The sequence below is a fragment of the Sapajus apella genome, unplaced genomic scaffold (genome assembly GCF_009761245.1).
Source record: "Sapajus apella isolate SASKATOON/1434 unplaced genomic scaffold, GSC_monkey_1.0 scaffold82, whole genome shotgun sequence".
Taxonomy (NCBI): domain Eukaryota; kingdom Metazoa; phylum Chordata; class Mammalia; order Primates; family Cebidae; genus Sapajus; species Sapajus apella.
The window spans coordinates 5,943,080-5,960,580 of record NW_022437022.1 but is presented as its reverse complement, the minus strand read 5'-3'; the positions used below and the strand labels follow the sequence as shown (position 1 = coordinate 5,960,580).

General features: G+C 46.4%; 1 protein-coding gene across 2 annotated transcripts in view; it reads right to left on the bottom strand.

The window, feature by feature from the left end:
* Positions 1-14,978, bottom strand: part of AGPAT4 (1-acylglycerol-3-phosphate O-acyltransferase 4) — a 132,630-nt gene extending 117,652 nt beyond the window's left edge. For both annotated transcript variants that reach the window (XM_032253128.1, XM_032253129.1), the window contains exon 1: positions 14,739-14,978. The gene's annotated coding sequence lies outside the window, so the exon portion shown is untranslated. The remainder of the gene's footprint in view (positions 1-14,738) is intronic.
* Positions 14,979-17,501: the final 2,523 nt, after the last annotated feature.

Below are 17,501 nucleotides of genomic sequence, written 5' to 3'. Positions count from 1 at the left end.
TGTATCACTTAAATTGATAAGTGATAAAGCAGACAGAGCATGTATTTGCTTTTGCTGGCAGTCTTTCTAGTGCCGTTCAGACATTCCTGCCTCAGTTAACAGAGTGAAGGGCAGTTCACGTGGACGCTTCCAGACTGTCCTGCTGCTGTGATTCGTGAGCATCTCAGTGATGAGCCATTGTTTAAGGTGCCTGTTCTTTCTTTTTTAACCTGGCTGTCAATCACTGCTTTTCCACAATTTACTTGGAAAACCAGACGACCAAGCTTGTTAAGCTTGCAACTTGAGCATTACACATGCAGTGTAAGCAGGTTGAGGGTAAACTCAGATTAAGCTTCATGAAATGGCCAGGCACAGTAGCTTACACCTACAATCCCAGTACTTTAGAAGGCCAAGGCAGGAAGATCACTTGAGCCCAACCTGGAAAACACAGTGAGATACCATCTAAAACAATTAAAAACTTAGCTAGGCATGGTGTTGCACGCCTGTGGTTACAGTACTCGGGAGGCGTAGGTGGGAAGATCACTTGGGCCAGGAGGCAGAGGCTATAGTGAGCCACGATCGCACCACTGCACCCCAGCCTGCCAACAAAGTTAGAGCCTGTCTCATAAAAACCCAACAAACAAACAAGCAAAAAGCCTAATAAGACACGTAGACATATTGATTATAATTTTTTTCACTTCATACTTCAGATATGGGGCTGTGTTCCACATGGTTGAGTCTGTCCCTACCTCAGTATAGGTGACATCATCTCTAAAGTGGGTGACATATTTCAGCAGACTTGCTAGCTTCACCTGAATTAGATAATAAGATTCCCCAGTCACCCTTCCCCACTTTCAACAGGCCCCGTCTCATCATGCCAATCCCCTTCCCTGCATCGCATGAGTATTCCATTACGAATTTCACATGGATGGTCGTACTGCTTATGTGCAGACCTCAGCACCTCAATAACTTACAGTACTATTTCCATTTTTTTTTTTTTTTTCTTCATGGGTAGCGCCTAATTTTTTTTTTTCCCATTTATTTTATTGCATTTTACATTTTGGGGTACATGTGAAGAACATGCAAAATTGTTGCATAGGAACACACGTGGCAGTGTGATTTGCTGCCTTCCTCCCCATCACCTACATCTGGCATTTCTCCCCTTGCTATCTCTCCCCAGCTTCCCACCCCCCACCGTCCCTCCCCTATTTCCCCCCAACTGACCCCAGTGTGTAGTGCTCCCCTCCCTGTGTCCATGTGTTCTCATTGTTCAACACCCGCCTATGAGTGAGAACATGCGGTGTTTGATCTTCTGCTCTTCTGTCAGTTTGCTGAGAATGATGGTTTCCAGGTTCATCCATGTCCCTACAAAGGACCCAAACTCATCGTTTCTGATGGCTGCATAATATTCCATGGTGTATATGTGCCACATTTTCCCTATCCAGTCTATCGTCGATGGGCATTTGGGTTGGTTCCAGGTCTTTGCTATTGTAAACAGTGCTGCAATGAACATTCGTGTGCACGTGTCCTTATAGTAGAACGATTTGTAATCCTTTGGATATATACCCAGTAATGGGATTGCTGGGTCAAATGGGATTTCTATTTCTAGGTCCTTGAGGAATCGCCACACTGTCTTCCACAATGGTTGCACTAATTTATATACTATTTCCATTTTTAATGATTACTGTGAAATGTTTGGTCGAGTGACACTTCATGGCCATACTTAATACCATGGTTTTTATTAAGAGACAGACAGACACACACACACACACACACACACACACACACACACACACACACAAAGAGGCCACCACCCCTCCTCATTATTTTCTCGTAGCAAATAAAACTTGCTTTAATTGCCCCTGGACAGAGGCCCCAGCCCAGAGTTCCTCCTCCAACGTCTTACTATAAAAACAAGGGATTGGCCGAGCGCAGCGGCTCACACCTGTAATCTCACCAGCACTTTGGGAGGCTGAGGCGGGTGGATCACGAGGCAGGCGGATCATGAGGTCAGGAGTTGGGGACCAGCCTGGCCAATATGGCGAAACCCCCATCTCTACTAAAAATACAAAAATTAGCTGGGCATGGTGGCGCTTGCCTGTAATCCCAGCTATTCAGGAGGCTGAGACAAGAGAATGGCTTGAACCCAGGAGGCGGAGATTGCAGTGAGCTGAGATCACACCACTGCACTCCAGCCTGAGTGACAGAGCGAGACTCTGCCTCAGGAAAACAACAACAACATGGGCTTACTGGGGCTGTTAGGGGCCGGGCTCTCCTCTTCTGACGGACTGCAAGCTCCAGCCCCACTTCTTCCTTCACTCAGAAGGTTTGGGTCCGATTATTCTTCAGTTCCAAGGGGGAGTGAGACCCTCATAGTGAGGGCTGCCCTTTGGGTAGCTTCTTGGGATTTGAACTGGCTAATTTCACATGCCTCTTTTGTTTCGACTTCAAAAGATAGCTCCAGTAAAAGAAACCTCTAGGAACGGGAGGATAGCGTCATCAACAGTGCTGATGAAAGATGCCAGCAAGCCGAGAGCTGAGGCGGCCAGTCCTCCTCTCCAGGGAATGGCAGAGGAAGAGAGGCCAGAAGGAGCAGAGCAGCCAGGCCATTTCAGTGAAAGCGAGGGAAGGCCCACCAAGGCGGGTGACCAGAGGCCGAAAAGGCAGACCCAAGCCACCCTCCATCCATCCATCCATCAGACTACCAGAAGAGACAGAGAAGGAAAAAGAACAAAGGCAGGCATATTCTCAGGAGTGGGGAGGGGGTTGTTACTCACACCTGCCTGCCCTTCCCCACCCCATCCCACCACCAAGATGCCCAGCCACCATTGGGGGATGGGTGGTGGGGGAGGGGCAGGGCAAAAACCAAGCAGGAACCTAAAACTGCCGTCCTTCCCAGAAAGAGTCCCTTAGAGAGCACTCAGCTCTGTTTCCTTCTCAAAAGTTCCCACAGAAGGTTTCCCTTCAGCAGGGAGCCTGAGTGAGCCCGAAGCTGCGCCCCCGAGGTACCCAGACAGTCTACTGTGGAAGTCTTCCGCTTCGTCTGAAAAGTTCACATAAATGTTGTGTATTACATCATGGCATATTCATGCGTGTTTTAACTTTTAAAAACTTCTTTTCCCTTGGCTGTTTCGGCAACAAAGCTGCCTGAGACGGCCGAGTCCCCCCACGCTCTGGACACCCCTTGTTCACCGTAAAGTCACCCCCGCAGACGCGCCTCGGCTAAGACCTTGGCATCCACCCTGGACTCTTCGCTGGCCAGGTCAGGGAACAGGGCCGCACTCACAGGGACACAGGATGCGCCAGGCCAACTCACACCAAGAGGAGCCCCGGTCTCAGTGAGTCCAAGGTCCCACGGATGGCACGGAGGGGGCTGTGCTGGGGGCCAAGCCCAGCTGCCTCCCAGCCCTGCTCCCTCAATGCTGCGATGCTACCCACAGCCCCCCAGTACCCCCAGTCTAGTGGCTCACAGGGAGGGTCCGAAGGAGGCAGGTCCCGTCTCCAGGGTTTCATGCGTGGAAAGATCCCCCACTGGAGGCTGTAAATCCTTCCCCTGCCTGGACAGACTGAACATTTTTAGGAAATGGCAGGTGGAGGCAGGCTGGCAGTCACAGGGCACAGCCAAGTCGCGACCTTGCAAGCACCTGCTTAAGGAAGGTGCGTTTTCCCTGGTAAGGAAAGCTGTAAAGGAGCTACTGAAGACCAGGATCTCTTTAAAAACACAAACAGGGTGGGCACGGTGGCTCATGCCTGTAATCTCAGCCTGGCCAACATGGTGAAACCCTGTCTCTACTAAAAATACAAAAAATTAGCCGGGCATGGTGGCAGGCACCTGTAATCCCAGCTACTGGGGATTGAGGCAGGGGAGGTTGAGGCAGGAAAATCACTTGAACCTGGGAGGTGGAGGTTGCAGTGAACCAAGATTCCACAACTGCACTCCAACCTGGGCAACAGAGCGAGACTCCATCTCGGAAAAAAAAAAAAAAAAAAAAAAAAAAGAACAGGCATATTTTAAATGTCTCTCTGGTTCTCTCTCCCCACCTCCTCTCAAACTTTAACCCTTTAGATAGTTCTCTAAAATTATTCCTCTAGAGATGGAAGCCAAATGAAGATTTTAGTGACACCACATTTTCATGACATCATTTGGTCTTAAGTAACTTCTAGTTTTCCACATGATTTGTGGGGGCTGAGCTAGGGAGTTTCTGCACATTTTGAAACAATGGGAAGTCTTCTCACCCTAAAAGAAAATTCAGGAAAATTTCAGGAAAGGCAAGATATGAAATGCAAGTCAAAGTGATTCTGTTCCAATATCTGGAGAGTAAAATCACAGTGTGCTCAGGTATTCCTAGCTCTGTGCCTCAGTTTCAAATTAGATTAGAGAAAATAATTTGCAAACCATAGGGTTGGGGTCAGCCTGAAATGAGAGATGCTATGCAAAGCAGGCAGCTCCTAAGTGCGTAACACGTGTTGTTATAAAGTACACAGATGATTACATTCTAAGGTGCAATATGGTAAGTGACCATTTGGGAAGGATATCATTGGAAAATGAGCTTCCCCCCGCCCAGTATCTACTACCTCAGGGTGTCAAAGACACCCTCCATACAAGTTACCAAAGCCTGCTGGCTTTCAGGCTTGCGCCTCCCCTCCCAGAGCTGCAGGACCCTCAGCCTCTCTCTGCCTCCTGCTGTACCAGCCCACCTCATTCCTCCGTGGTCCAGGAACGCTCCCGCCTCCCGCCTGTCCCGCCTCACCCACCAGCCCACTCCTCTGGTCTCTGGCACTCCCTGATAAGCATGCACACTGGGACCCATACTCCCCACTTCCAGACCTAACTCGGGGGCTGTTCTCTAGCAAGTAGCTCAGAAAGCCCAGACTGGGCAGGGGTGGTGAGGCATTCCCTTTGCTGTGCCCGCACCGTTCCTGCCCTGCGTGGGGACCCTCACTGAGGTTTCCTTCTCGCCCTCCGGGCTGCATGCTCCTCGAAGGCACTGGTGGGGTCAGCTTCCTCTTTGTATTCTCGTGGACAGAATACATGGGTTCCATAAGAAACGTTGTAAGGGAGGCTGGGCACGGTGGCTCACGCCTGTAATCCCAGTACTTTGGGAGGCCAAGGCAGGTGGATTATGAGGTCAAGAGATCAAGACCATCCTGACCAACATGGTGAAACCCCATCTCTACTAAAAATACAAAAATCAGCTGGGCATGGTGGTGCATGCCTGTAGTCCCAGCTATTCGGGAGACTGAGGCAGGAGACTCACTTGAACCCAGGAGGCAGAGATTGCAGTAAGCCGAGATCGTGCCATTGTACTCCAGCCTGGTGACAGAGTGAGACTCTGTCTCAAAAGAAAAAAAAAAAAAGAAAGAAAGAAAATAAAAAACATTGTAAGGGGATTCTGGAATTGGGTAGAGAGTTAGAATAACAGACTGGCCCTACTTCTGTCGACCTCTGAGATCCTAAAAGGGAGAAGGGAGATGGGAAGATAAAAGGGAGGGACACAGCAGTTATGGAACTCTTAGGGTCCCCCAGGGCTAGTTACAGATCCCTAGAGTCCCCCAGGGCTGGGGAGCCAAGGCCTCACCTGAGGCAGGGCAGGGTGCTGGTCCTGGGACAGAGGTCAAGGTCAAGACAGCAAGTGCGAAGCACCAGGGATGGGAAGGGAAAGAAAGGCTTGAAACACCAGCAACTGTGGGGACGGGTGCCAGGAGGCAAATTCACACTAGTGAGACCTGGGTGCTGGATTAGTAGCCACTACTGGATGGCAGTGGTGTATCGCTCTCTGTGAAGGTCATGGAAACAGGAAGGAAATCCCTAGGTGGCAGCAGCAGAATTCTCTTGAGATATGTTCATCTGTTCACTCCAGGGAGGTTTGGGAAGGAGGCTCCCTAGGCTGGGGGGTGGGGAGCAGGACGAGGAGGGCCTATCTGTACAGATATGGGTGTAGAAGGGGCCCCATCAGACCATCGAGCCTCTCCCAGTTCTCGCTCCACTGGGCTGCCTGGCTGCCCACAACCCCCATGCAGACTTATCAGGGCAGAAGGCACTAAATATTTGAATACTTTATGGCCACGTGTCACTTCTAACTTGGTTTACTGTTATCTCTCAGTTCCCATGTACAGTATGTCTTCATTCAAGTTAATGAATTGCCTCTTTGGTTGGGGACCCATTCATCCTCAGAAATGGGTTTGCTTTGATCAGACTGACCAGATTCCCGAGTGTCCCTGACAGAGCCAAGAAGTCCCCCTAAAGCAGTGGTTCTCAGTTGTGGGCAAGTTTGTCCCTCCAGGTGATTTTTGGCTGTCACCACTAGGCATGGGGTGACTACTCCTGGCATGTAATGGGCAGAGGCCAGGAATGTGGCTGAGCATCCCATTCTGCACAGCTCGGGCTCTGCCACATAGAGGCTGAGAAACTCCTCGCCCTCAAGGAATGTCACCCTTGAGGCCCTGGCCAGAGGCCAGCGATGCGGCAATCCCAACCACCTGACGACCTGTGCCCATCTCTCCTCTGGGTCACAACATACATTCAGTGCTGGGTACTCTGCTCTGTGCTACGAATGGCGCGATGGCACCTCCATGCCATCAGTGACCACCCAGTGCAGTTATGAAGAAAGCACTGTGATCATTGTCATGGAATGTCATGATGCATCTAGAAAGAGTGACTGTTTTATGAAGGATGAATGGGGTGGCGGTGGAGCGTCAGGAAAGCAGAGGCTGGAGGCAAATGCTAGAAAAGGACTCACAGGCATAGAAATGGTTCCTTTGCACGCTACCCACACATGAGGCCGAGGAATCTGCTCACCACCCGCCTTGCAACCTGCCCTTCCCCCAGCAGAAAAGAGACAAGAAAAGAAATGAGCCTGATACTCCTGGGAGGCAGGATACAGTCCAAGATGATTGCATTGATTGTCTGCTGAGGGTTGCAGTATCCTGGGAAGAAGACGTGCTTGCTATGGACAGAGAATTCTCTAAAATTTCATCCGCCAGGGTTAACCTCTGCCCACAGATGACTGACAGCTCACAGGGAGCCATGGAGGTGGGCAACAGACCAAACTTCACTCCAGGATCAATTCACGTCTCCCATTCTCATTTCAGAGTTCATCTAACACAAGCGCTGGCAGGGTCTTTGCAGATAACAATCTGCCTTTAAGCTCAGTGATGGATTTGTGGAAAGTCCACTGAAGAGCAGAAGCCTCTGACTCCCATCACCCACTGCCTTGGGAACTCTTAGAGCAGCCACCACAGGCATCCTTGAGAGCAGCTGCTCAGTCAAGTTCAATCCTTGGTTAAACATTGGTTTTGAGAAGGGATCATCTTTAATTTAATGTATGTACTGCACTGTCACTAGGATGGTTTTAATCCCAAGGCCCTTTCCCTTCCCCCACCATTTGTCTCTGGCTAAACCACAGTCAAAACAACACTCCCTGAAAACTATAATCACTTGTCTTATAAAGCACTGCTGTTAGTTTTTCTCCACGTTCTAAAATACTGCTCTTTCTTGCAGTAAATTTGTTACTCTCAAAAACTAGGATGAAAGGCATGCAAGGGGAAGGTCTACACAATACAGATTTGTTCGTTATTTGAAAAATATTAGCTGGGGGCCAGGTGCAGTGGCTCACACCTATAACCCCAGCACTCTGGGAGGCTGCAGCAGGCAGACTGCTTGAGGTCAGGAGTTCGAGATCTGGCTGGCCAACACAGTGAAACCCCATCTCTATTAAAAATATAGAAATAAAAAAAAAAATTAACCGGGCATGGTGGTGCACCCCTGTAGTCCTAGCTACTCAGTAGGCTGCGGCGGGACAATCGCTTGAACCCGGGAGGTGGGGGTTGTGGTGAGCCAAGACTGTGCCATTGCACTCCAGCCTGGGCACAAGAACAAAACTCTGTCTCAAAAAAAGAAAAAAGAAAAATAATAGCCGGGCATGGTGGTGCACACCTGGAGTCCCAGCCACTCAGGAAGCTGACGCAGGATGATCACTTGAGCCCAGGAATTCAAGGCCAGCTTGGGCAACAAAGTGAGAGCGGCCTCTTAAAAAAAAGACTGGTCTGACTTTGAACATTTTAAACAAAACTAAAAACCAAATTTACCACACATCTGTTAAGTGCCGGGCCCTGCACTGGGCATGGGAGCTGGACAGTGGGACGCGCTGTGGCAAGGTGCGAAGATGCACGGAAAGCAGAGCACAGGTGATCTGGGTTCGCATCTCAGCTCTGCCACTTCCCATGATCTAGCTGAGTTGCTTAATCTCCCTCACTTTTACTCTCTCTCTCTGTAAAATGGAATGTGACGGGAGTCTTCACAGGCTAGCTTTGTTATGAGGATAAAATGAGTTAATAAATGTAAAGTCTATGTACGGGCACATAGGAAGCCCTCAGTCGAGGCAGCCTGTCATCATTCTTACATGTCCTGAAGGCCAGCCAGTCGCCTCAGTGTCTCTTATGGCCTCTGCAGGTTACCTGGCATATGCTAGACTGAGGTATCATCTCCTATAGGAATTGTTTTTTCTTCTAAAAAAAACAAAAAAACAAAAAATGGGATATATGTGCAGAGCGTGCAGGTCTATTACCTAGGTATACATGTGCCATGGTGGTTTGCTGCACCTGTTGACCCATCCTCGAACTTCCCTCCCCTCACCCAACTCTCCAACAGATCCTGGTGTGTCGTTCCCCTCTCCCTAAAGGAATCTTAATGTCTGGCTTCAAACTATCATAAAATTCAAAATGCACCTCTCGTCTTGGAGGAGCCTACACAGAAATGACCATGAAGTAGTTACGATGTTTAACCTAAGCAGAGTGGAGATGCCTGTACCAACCAGAGTTATTGGGAGCAGCTTCAGGCCGATAGCATCCGAGTTTAAAATAAACAAGAAAAAGAACTTGTTAAATGTTTTCTCCCAAGGTCAGCCAAGCAGAGGAGTGTGGCTTCCCAGAGAAACTTTGTCATGTTGCCCATATAATTTCCAGACTGATAGTGGAACTTAAGTGGGGGGAAAACAGTTCTACTAAGAAGAGCTTCATGACATCAGAAAACAGAAACAAAGTGCTGCAATGAGGTCCCAACACTCTTTGTGCCAGATATCTAGAGCCTCCGCTAGTGTCTGGATGCACTGTTGTTACTATGTAAGACTGAAAGCTGGCTGGGTGCAGAGGCTCTCGCCTGTAGCCCCAGCACTTTGGGAGGCTGAGGCAGGTGGATCACAAGGTCAAGAGATCAAGGCTATTTTGGCCAACATGGTGAAACCCCGTCTCTACTAAAAATACAAAAATTAGCTGGGCGTGGTGGTGCGCACCTGTAGTCCCAGCTATTCGGGAGGCTGAGGCAGGAAAATCACTTGAATCCAGGAGGCAGAAGTTGCAGTGAGTTGAGATCATGTCACTGCACTCCAGCCTGGCGACAGAGCAAGACTGTTTAAAAAAAAAAAAAAATTTAAAAAGACTGAAAAGTCTAGGGGGTTGAAACCCAATTGTTTTTTATCAGAACAAGATACAGATTTGCAGTGTATTACAGGAAATCAGCTCCAAAGCACGTGAAGATATTCAGTAAACTGAATGTATGTATTTGGGTATGTAATTGGATGCGGGTAGTTTTTCTTTTTTAAAATGCTATACTTTGAGTTGATCTGGGGGGAGCTATTGTCGCGTGGAAATCTATGAGTAATTCACTATGAAAGGGAACCTTGAGAGATTCTCTCCCTCAGCTTGTTCTTTCAGAAAGAGAATACACAAGACTTCTCTTCCTGTGTCTCCAGAGTTAGAAATTGCACTCATCCCATTTAGTTAATTAACAAATGTTTACAATCCTTATGCTCACCTAGTATGGAAGATACAAAAAATATATATAAAACGGAGAACAGTCAACAGCTAACCGCTTACTCCCTCCCTACCCAGCAGAGTTTATGCTGTGTGTGAACAATTTGTAAAATTGTTCAATGAAAGAAGTATCCTGTTTCATTAGCTAATAAATGCTTCTGTTAGACGTAATACCCTCAGGCCAGGAACAGTGGCTCACACCTGTAGTCCCAGCTGCTAAGGTGGAGCTGAGGCAGGACTGCTGGAGCTTAGCAGTTAGAGGTTGCAGTGAGCCGTGATGGCATCCTGACACTCCAGGCTGGGTGACAAAGTAAGCCCCTGCCTCAAAAAATAAAAATACCAAAGTAATACCCCCGGGTTTAAGAAGCTGTTTCCACATTGTCTTCCTGATAGTTCCTAAGCTTCTTTAAGGAAAAACTGGCTTCCCATTTATTGCTATATCCATAATATATAGTGCCTGAGACATGATAGTCAACACTTTTGTGGAATAAATGAAGGGATGGGTGGACGGATGGAGGACAGATGGATGTATCATGTATGTGTGAATGGATGAAGGCATGCTGACTAAAAAGTAAACAGGATCAAAGGAAGAAGTAGCGCAAGCTAGGTTGGAGGAACAGGATAAAGACAAAAAATAAACCAATGGGAAATCTTAGCGGAGCAAGAGTGCGCCATGGAAAAGCAGACAGATTAGATGGATTGTCCCATGATAATGCTAAAAAAAAAAATGGTACTCCTTTTAAGATATTTCCTCTTATTCAGTCACTAGAAGAAAATGGAAATCAGCCAGTCACGGGATTTCCCTTAGAAGCCCTTCAGACATTTGAAAACTACAACTATGTGAACTGTATCTTGTTGTGCTCACAGTTGCCTCTGTGGGACCTGACACATATTAGACACATAATACGCATCTGTTGAAAGAAAGAGTCATGCTTGAAGCTTTCTCTTTGCTACAGCCTGGCAGTGACTGCAGACCCTCCCAAGCCCATGCTTGAGGCCAGGTTTCAGAGCTCCAGCACTTCCTTTCCAAATGGATTCTGTCTTACACAAAGAATAATGAATTTAAGTTTGCCCAAGCTCTAGGAAATGTTAGATGGCTATTATGACTATTATATTTTAACATATGAGTGATGAAAGATGTTTCTCCAAAGACTTAGATGTCAAACACCAGTCAGAAATATGAATGCGTACCAGGAATGGTGGCTCATGCCTGTAGTCCCAGCACTCTGGGAGGCTGAGGCAGATGGATCACCTGAGGTCAGGAGTTCGAGACCAGCCTGGCCAATATGGTGCATCCCTATTCCTATTAAATATACCAAAAAAAAAAAAAAAAAATTAGCTGAGTGTGCCACTGTCTGTGATCGCAGCTACTCGGGAGGCTGAGGCAGGAGAATCACTTGAACCCAGGAAGTAGAGGTTGTAGTGAGCCGAGATCGCACCACTGTACTCCCAACCTGAGTGACAAAGCGTGACTTCATCTCAAAAAAAAAAAAAGAAAGAAAGAAAGAAATGTGAATGCAGCTTTGTCCCATAACCAACAGATCTTTCCAGAACAAAGAAGATTGCACAAAATGTGTGACATTTACCAAACCCTCATTTGACCATCCCATAATGTAAAACAATGACGATGGCAGGAATTATGAGGATAACATTCTAGGTGAGTTACCCATTCCCTCTTCCCCAGTTTCCTACCTGTTTAAAGTCTGGCCTTTTGTTGTTAAGCTGAAGCTAAAAAAGTATTGGATTAGGAAGGATTCTAGCTTCTGTTCAGTCTTTCTTCTAACAGTTTTTCTGATTAAGAAAAACTTCTGTCTCCAAATGTACATCTACTTAAGCTTTCAACCAGCACAGAGTATACCTGCTCTATTTCTACACTAAACACTGACTTCTCCCTGCCTGGAGTTAAGAACCCTGAACCAGCCAGGTGCAATGGGTCACGCCTGTAATCCCAGCACTTTAAGCAGGGTGGATCGCCTGAGGTCAGGAGTTCAAGAACCACCTGGCCAACATGGTCAAACACTGGTCTCTACTAACAATAACAAAAATTAGCCAGGCATGGTGGTGGGCACCTGTAATCCCAGCTACTCGGGAGGCTGAGGCAGGAGAATTGCTTGAACCTGGGAAGCAGAGGTTGCAATCGCTGAGACTGCACCGTTGCACTCCAGCCTGGGTGACAGAGCCAGACTCCATATTTAAAAAAAAAAAAAAAAAGAACCCCGAACCATGATTCATGTCTTATCACCCATCTTTGCTATCTAGGACACCCTCTCCTTCTTCCCTTGAACTGTCCGCCGCTTATCCTGTAAAACTTCAACAGGAGGATCAAAACTCTCCCAATAGAATTTTCGCACAAACTGCATCTCCTTAACTGGCTGTTACCTCTTCTTTCCAGCTGTGTGCTCATCACTTCTTTCCGCCACGTGTTTGGTGGATTTTAAACTTGATAGCACAGACTATAACTGCTGCCTTCTTCACCCACTTCACAGCACCGAGTTCAGAGCTTTGCAGACAGTGAAATTCCAACACAGTGACAACTGACTCATTCTCACCGAGTCGCCTAGGTCAGCCTCTTTCATGGGATCCTGCACTTACTTTATACTCACAGCTCCACTTACCTTCCCCAGGCCAAAGCTGCTAACTATTTTAACCTCTACTCAGGATCTGAATATCAGAAAGTCTTTTATTTATTGGGTTTGGGGTTTTGTTGTTTTGTTTTGGCTATGCTTCCGAGGAAGTCCTGCTCTTTTTCCTTTGAATTCTATTCCATTACGCTTTTTGCTGTGAAATTTCTGAGTCTGGAAACTCAAGGGAATTGACATCACAAACTTTGACTTACATGCTGTCAATCTGCTTCGGGAGGTCATGTGGCAAGTCTGTCCTTGAGGACCATTTTCAGGCAAGAAAAGCAGTCATTTAACCTGGCTGCTTTCCAGAATTCTTTGCAGACATCAAGCACCCACAATCCAACCATTTCTCTGTGTACTAACATGTGCTTTTCAGAATGAGTGTCTTATTCTTTTCAGTAATACTTTTCTGTGTTTCACGCCTTTAGATAGTTCTCGTCTTTAACTCCGTGTAGCTCTAGTTTGTTTTGTGCCATGCTGTTTTGCCCCATTTTCAGGTAACTTTTCTGTCTGAACTACTTAAGAACTCTTGCACTACAGCAGGTTTTATGACACAGATGACAGCACATTTAGATAAGGATCGCGGCAAACACAACCTCATTGAAACCACCTGGCATGCTTCATGTTTCCACATGGCAGGGTTGCTCCAGCTGCAATGATTCTGGCTTTAAAGCTGGAAGGTCTGATGAGGGTTAAGTGACCTTCACACACCTTTATCCTAAATTATAGATAATTTTAAGAATCAAGAATAGGATTACTACTTACCTATGTTATAAGGGCTAATTATTTGGGATGCCCATCGGAAGAATGGTATCCCTTATCAAACATTTCCTTAGACGTACTGAATAAAAGCATCAGTTTAGCCGGTACCTGTTACTAGGCCCATTGGGACTATGTCTTTCTAAGAGAGGTGTTATTTGATTCTAATTATGATTAGCTTTGCTTATTACTAAGTAGATAACAATTTTCTCTTGTTTCATATTTTTTTCTGGAAATCAATTTTTCTCCCCATGGAGAACATTCAGAAGCTGTAGTCGTTTTAACGTAGAACTCAAGACATGCCTGTTCTCCCTGCCCACCTCCAATTTCCCTAATCACACACACATGCACAGAGTCTCCCTTCTCTCAAGATACCTTTTTTCCAACTAAGAGTGGCTGACTAATCACAGATGGGTTAATCCTTCCACAGTTTTGAAAGAGAAAAAGTCTAAGGGCCCTCACCTTGAAGAGAGTGAATAGCGTGGCTAATCCACCTAAGAACAATGCATGAAACAACGAGAAAAGGAGAATCCTGCCCGGCAGTGACCGTTTGTTACTCATACTTATTCAACTTAGATTCGGGGCTAAGCAAGCGCAGACTAGAGCAAAGACCCGTCTTTTAAATATTTGGGCTTGTAAAGCAAACCTGGGCAGGCAATAACGCATTTATCAGTGCGAATTCTCCAATGCTAAAACTTTATTTCAATGATCTCACCTCCTGTTAGGAATTAATTCCCCCTTAGCTTGACCACAGGATCAATAGCATATCTTGAGAAGTGTTTAGGTTTTCTATAAAAAAGACCAGACACTGAAGACTTACATAAACATCAGAGCATTCCTTTTTTAATTCCTCGATATGATGGAGAAATTCAGAGGCCGAAAATTAGGTAAATAAAGAGGTAATTACCAATGCCTGTTTCCTTGACAACTCCCCTCCCCAGCCCTCCTGCGATAGGGAAAAACCAAAATGCAAGTGAGGAGGGGTAGCCACAAGCCACGCTGGATGTTAGCAAACCAAAGCAAGGAGCCGCGCAGAAAGCTGCAAACTAGACACGAAATACAAATAAATCAAGGTATATTAGGGCTGCATATTGTGTAGTATTTTTGTGGTTGCCATAGAAACGTCAGCGACGGAAGAACATGTTGCATGACACAAAAGAGAGCACTATGTAATAGGAACATTCCCCCCACCCATCCCCCTCACCCCCCTCGCGCCCAGCTTCGCCTATGGCAGAGAAAATGCATTAGCCCCGGGAGGGGGCTGGGGGGCTGGGTAAATTAAGCCAGGGACAGCAGCTTGAAATCACAGCCCGGAAAGGGACGCTCACCCGGCCCAGCACAAAGCGAGGGTCCTTTTGTACCAGCAGAGCCTCTCTCCGCCCCCCTCCAGGCGCCCCCCGCACCTTTCCCCTGCCCACAATGCACTCTCCCTCCCCCGGAGCCTACCCCTGCCAGAGGTCCTAAGGAAATCCAGCCCAGGAGAGAAAAATAGGATAGGAGGAGGAATGCAAACATCAGCCACACCCAGAGGGAAAGGTGCCTGCGAAAAGCACCCGGAGCACATACCTCCTTCCTGGCAGCCCGTGGCACATGAACTTAGAAACCAGAAGCGGAGACGGAGCCGGCTGGGTTCAGAAATTGCCACTAGTTTATAAGAGCTCTAAGTCAGCCAACACTGGAAAGAAAAAGCGAGACTCCACCCATGGGGTGGACCCTTCAGGAAAAAAAAAAAAAAAAAAAAAAAAAGTGGTCCTCAGCTGACGTCTCTCCCCACCCATGTCACTTCCTTTTAAAGCTACAAGTTAGCAGTTGCCGAGAGGAGAGAGCGAGCCGGTGTAACGTGAGTCACTCCCTTCCCCTCCCAATTAGTGTAAGGAAGTGCTTCAATTGGCTTCACGTTTGAAATCGCTTCGGCAATCTGGCTCGGGAAGCTGCCAAGGATAAAATAAACAAGGCCCCCTAGAAGTGGCCTATGCTTTCTCTCCCCTTTCTCCCTGATCCTGTTGCATCCCTGCGCCCTAAGGGCTCCTCCAACCTCTGCCCAGACTCCGGCTCTGTCTGCGTTGCAACCTGGAAATTGTCCTCAACTGGCTCATTTTCAATTCAGCAAGCATAGGATCCATTTGTTTGGTAAAATGCCCACCCTCCAAAATCTTCCCCTCACCTCTCCTCGGTCCGCTGTGCTGCAAGGAGATTGCGTTCCACTCAGCCCAAAAGCACCTGAAACAAAATAAGCCTCAGCACTCAAGAGGTTGAGACGTTAAGAACTGGGATGAAAGAAGCTCGGAGGTCGATTGATATATTTTCTGCTTTCAAACCCGGGCACCAAGGTTCATTTCCATTGCACAGGCGTGCACAGGCATGCACACACACACTCGCATGCACGTGGCATTTACACAGGTGTATTAGAGAGGGTTTGGGCAGACCTTTAGAGTAAAATAGTGTCATCACTATTTTTAAAAAGGGTGGGCTGTTGAAAGTCCAGAATTCCAGGTCCTAGAAAATTACTTCAATTTCAAAATACTGAAGGTGTATTTCCTTCAAATGTCCACTATTACAGCCAGTATCAAAAATCATATTTAACTATTTACTTGACTCCCAAGTTCACCCTGTTCTTTAGATGTTTACAATCTACAAAGGAAAAATAAATGTGCTCACAAATAGCTCAAGCACATTGCAGACATACTAAGAGCTATGCAAGTGTCATGAAGACAGAATGGAAAGTGTTCTTTTGGTTGCCATGGGGGAAGGCAATGATCATTCAGGAAACAGGGTTTGGACAGGGTCCTCTGGGAGGTGGCATTTTTCTTGTGTGCGATGGGAGAGAGGGAGAGTGAAGCAGGATGGGGTGGAAGGGAAAGGACATCTGAGGTAGACAAAAGGATCAGAACAAAAACCCATTTGTGGTAATAACTTAATATCCATGTGAATATGAATTTGACCACAGAGTAATGCTTATAAAAGATGTTTATAAAAAATTGCTTGTAGTCAATGTAATTTTTAAGAGTTATCTCTCATAACTTTTCCAACTATGTTTTACGACCCATGTGCTTCTAGGTTTGGTGGAGACTTGAGTTTTTCAAAGTATTTTTCAAGTAGAGTTAGACTGTTTTTCATGGTTGAATTTTGAATGGTTATTTATTTCAAAATCTACAAATTGCATAAATTCCTGCTAATATAAGTACAGTCAGTGATTGCAGGAAACGATAGGAAATTTAAAATTTGGACAATTGTAACTTTTATTCTAATCTCAGTATTTTAACGTCCTCATTCCATTATTACGATTACAATTATTATTATGCTTGTTATCGCTAACACTTTGCCTACCTAGACAATGTTGCTCAGCCTCAATTATCTCAGATGTAGCTGAGAAATATGGGAGAAAAAAATTACTATTCTAAAAATTTAGCACAGAAATACAAAATTCATGGATTAAATCCTATACTTTATTTATTCATTTATTTTGAGACAGAGCCTTACTCTGTTGCCCAGGCTGAAGTGCAGTGGTGCGATCTCAGCTCACTGCAATCTCCACCTCCCGTGTTCAAGCAATTCTCATGCTGCAGCCCCCCAAGTAGCTGGGATTACAGGCATGCACCACTACACTCAGCTAATTTTTTCTATTTCTAGTTGAGACGAGGTTTCACCATGTTGGGCAGGCTGGTCTCTAACTCCTAACCTCAGGTGATCCACCTCCACCTCCCAAGTGCTGTGATTATAGGCAGGAGCCACCACGTCCAGCCCTATGCACATTATTGAGTGCCATTTAGAGTCTATCCTTATATGCCCTTATTTAGCTATTTCTATCTAAACAAGGAATCGTAAATATTTCCGGGTCACAACCTAACAACTCAGTTCAACACATGTTTATTGAGTATCCATGCTAGTTGCTGAAGATACAAAAACATCAGTAAGACATGGACATTGCCCCAAAGTGCTCAAAGTCTCAGAAGGGAAGGCGAAATGTAAACAATTAAGACACAAATGGAGGCAATGATTGACGTGTACAAGGTTCAGAGGTGGTTCGAGAATGGGAAAAGGAGAGGGAGGATACATCCACGTAGTTTCTTAGCTCACTGTGGACTCTGAAAGGGGTGGACAGTATACTCATCAGTGAGACGGTAAGAAATAAATGCTGACAGTTGGAGAGAGGAGAAACAAATTGAAAAGGAGATACAAATCATAAACCGGTAACTTGAAAAAGATACATAAATGGTCAGTAAACAAACAAAGATGTAGCCTTACATAAAAATACAAGTGTGCCTGTAATCCCAGCTACTGAGGAGGCTGAGGCAGGAGAATTGCCTGAACCCAGGAGGCGGAGGTTGC